General features: G+C 55.9%; 1 long non-coding RNA gene across 1 annotated transcript; it reads left to right on the top strand.

Moving 5' to 3' along the window:
- Nucleotides 1-222: 222 nt before the first annotated feature.
- Nucleotides 223-2,129, top strand: LOC135307285 (uncharacterized). Its single transcript, XR_010367989.1, has 4 exons — nt 223-295; nt 382-477; nt 1,058-1,220; nt 1,752-2,129. It is a non-coding gene; the product is annotated as an uncharacterized LOC135307285 (long non-coding RNA).
- Nucleotides 2,130-3,098: the final 969 nt, after the last annotated feature.

The raw sequence follows: 3,098 nt of genomic DNA, 5'->3' as shown, positions 1-3,098 counted from the left end.
GAGCCTCTGGGAGATGCTGAGGGTAGGTCAAGGCCTTTCCCCTGGAAGAGCTGCCAGCTCAGAGCCCAAAGCTGGGCCAGGGAGGCAGCGCTGCAGGTGCCAGCACAGAACCATGCACGTGTGTGCCCTCGCCCTGCGCGATCCCCTCACCGCTCCTGCGGCTCAGTGGTGCCCGTGCAGATCAGCAGAGATGGCAGAAGCTTCTGTGGCTGTTGTGTTCCAGGTGTGTCTGCACGGAGGACTTTACCAGGTCCATTGGTGGATGTTGCACGCAGGCCCAGCTTCCGTCGCAGGGGTGAGTAGTGTCTGCCTGATGACCCCACAGACTGAGCCCTGCTGTTGTGGGACCCATTCCTGGGAAATGGAAATATTTCTCTTAAGGTCCCCTGAGAATGGAGAAGAAACTTAGAGGAGACACTAAGTCCCTGGAGGCATCCAAGCACATGGAGAATATGCTGAGTGATCTGGAGAGACGTGGTGGGTGCATTTCCCTCATGCTTCCCCTGGGACTCAGCAGCCGGGGCCTTTGGCTGCACATCTGGACACGCCGTGCCCGGCACAGTGGGAAGGGATCCATGGCAGCCTCGCTGCCCCGCTGCTGCTTTCACGCCCTGCAGGGCTGCTTCCCAGCCTGGCCTGGCTGCAGCTTCTGCCCAGCCCCTGCAGGAAGGCATTTGGCATCAGCTGACAGGCAGCCCAAACTGCACCATAGGCCTGAGATCCCCTGTGATTTCCCAGTCTCTGGGTAGATGCAGAGAGGCAGCTCTTTGCAGGAGGGAGGGCCCTGGAGCAACTCCAAAACGCTGGGCATTTTCCTTGTCCTTATCCATGTCTTTGACTAGTATTGCCTGCAGCAGAAAGGCACAGCACAGAGGAATTACAGTGTGCAGGCTCAGGGGTTTGGGTACTGAGCAGTCCCGTGCCAAGGGGTGGCAAGGAGCCTGCAGGCCCCAGCTCTGGGGGAAGCAGGGAGTGAGAACGTCCTGCCCGTATCCACCGTGCTGCCAGCTCAGCAGTGCAGCTCAGCACAGGCTCATGCTCCCCATTGCTCCCACAGATGCAGCCGGCCCCACAACACGTGCTGACAACATCTGGGAAAGCACGAGAAGAGTTTTCTGCTGGGGAACACCGTGTTTGAAGATGATGGCCATTGTGGCTGGTGCTGCACTTTGCCTGATGATGTGCTGTGCCGCAATCTGGTATTGCTGGAAGAGAAACTGGTGAGTGTTGTGCTGATCTCTAGCTCAAACAGCTTCCTTTAAAGGCTGTTCATAGTCAGGGAACATTCCCAGAGAGCCTGGGGTGGAGTTGTTGCCAGTCCTTGGTTCTCCAAATAACTCTGCTGAGGGTTCTGCTGCTGCCCAGTGCTTCCATTGGCCTCTCAATTGCTGGGCCTTGTCCTGGGGCCCCGCTGGGGCTGCAGCCAGAGCTGGCTCCCACTGAGGCTGCCTGGCCAAGAGCAGCCCCAGGGGCACGGGGCAGAGGCAGAGGGAGGTGGGGAGGAGAAAGAGCAGGGCCGAGGTTGCGCTTGAAAGGCAGAGGCGCTCTGGGGCCCGCTCCTGGCCAGGGACCCTGCCCAGAGCCGTGCCCTGCTGGCCGGGGCCTTGAGGGGCAGCTGTCCAGCTGGGCCCAGCTGTGCCAGCAGCTCCAGCCGTGCTGGGGAGCCTTGCCAGCTCTGGGCCCTGCTGTGCACCAGGCTCCCTGTGTGCCACTGGCAGCTGGGGCCTCAGCCACCTCCTCTCTCTGCACAGGCGTCTCATTGAAGAAAAACTGAAAGCTGCTGGCTGGACACAAGATCTCTACTGCTGGAAGAGCCACAGCAGCTTGTCTGATTCGGACGAGTTTTCATTTTACCACTTCCCAGCTCTACGGTGATTTGAGGCCCCCTCCTTCCACGGCTGAATGTGAAAGCCCCCAGGAAAGGCTGTGGGAAGTTCTCAAGTGAATATTGACTGAGAGCTTCCAAAATCATCTTCCAAATTTTAAAAATAGTTTTAGAATCCTGTTAAGGCAACCTTATTTTCTATCCGCTTTTCATTTTTAGAAATATTTAGAAATATTTCTTGTAGAGACAAATCCCCAATGTTTCTTCCCCGCTTCCACAGTAGTGTTTTTGAAAGTAGTGTTACAGTCCTGGAAAGTTTTTTTGCACTTATACAATAAAAATAAAATAAAATGGCATTTCAGTGGTAATCTTTACTCTGCAAAGAACTAAGACACCCTAAGACACCCAGCCTGCTGCAGAGGCAAAGATCTTTTCCCACGGGAACTTTGTACCTAGTCACAACCAAGTCACGAAAAACCTTTTCCCAGATATTTCCTGGGATTCTTGACCAGCTCACCTCTTAGTCTTCAGAGGCAAACTTTGAGCACAGTGGGAATCTCTTCAAGTCACCATCTTTGTTTGCTTCTGCAAGAACTGCCTCAGTTCCAGAGCAGGGGCTTCTCTCAGCTTCCAGCTGCCCCCAGGCTCTCCTCCCGGCCTGCTGGGCTTTGTTGGCTGACACAGCCTGTGCCAAGGGCCGGCAAGGTGCCTGCAGGCCCCAGCTCTGGGGGAAACAGAGAACGTCCTGCCCGTATCCACCGTGCTGCCAGCTCAGCAGTGCAGCACAGCACGGGCTCACGCTCCCCATCACTCCCACAGATGCAGCCGGCACCACAACACGTCTTCCCCATGCCCAGAAGGGAATTGGTTTCTGCCAGGGAACACACAGCTGGCTGGAGTTAATGACAAGCTTGGCTTTTCTATGGCATGCAGGGGATTGGGGGACCCCTGTAAGGATGGCACTTGGCCGGGGTCCCTCATGAGGCACACGAGCTGGACTGGGGTTTTGTAGGTGTTGGGTTTTGCAGGAAGGCATGCAGGGCTTTGTGTCCTTTGTAAGTGGTGCATGTGGCTGGGGTTCCTCGTGAGGTTCTTAGGGGATTTGAGATCTCTTCTGAAATGAACGGGGCAGGAGATCTTTCTCCTTTTTAATGCCTTTATTAAAAAGAATCAGCTCAGGTGGGGAGAAATCAAAGGGTCGTGCCCACACCGCCGGTGCTCCCAGGAGTGGCCCGGAGAAGGAGGATGATGCAGCTGTGTCCGCTGGTCTGCA

Source organism: Passer domesticus, chromosome 9 (assembly GCF_036417665.1).
Source record: "Passer domesticus isolate bPasDom1 chromosome 9, bPasDom1.hap1, whole genome shotgun sequence".
Lineage (NCBI taxonomy): Eukaryota > Metazoa > Chordata > Aves > Passeriformes > Passeridae > Passer > Passer domesticus.
This window is presented reverse-complemented; position numbering and strand designations above follow the sequence as displayed.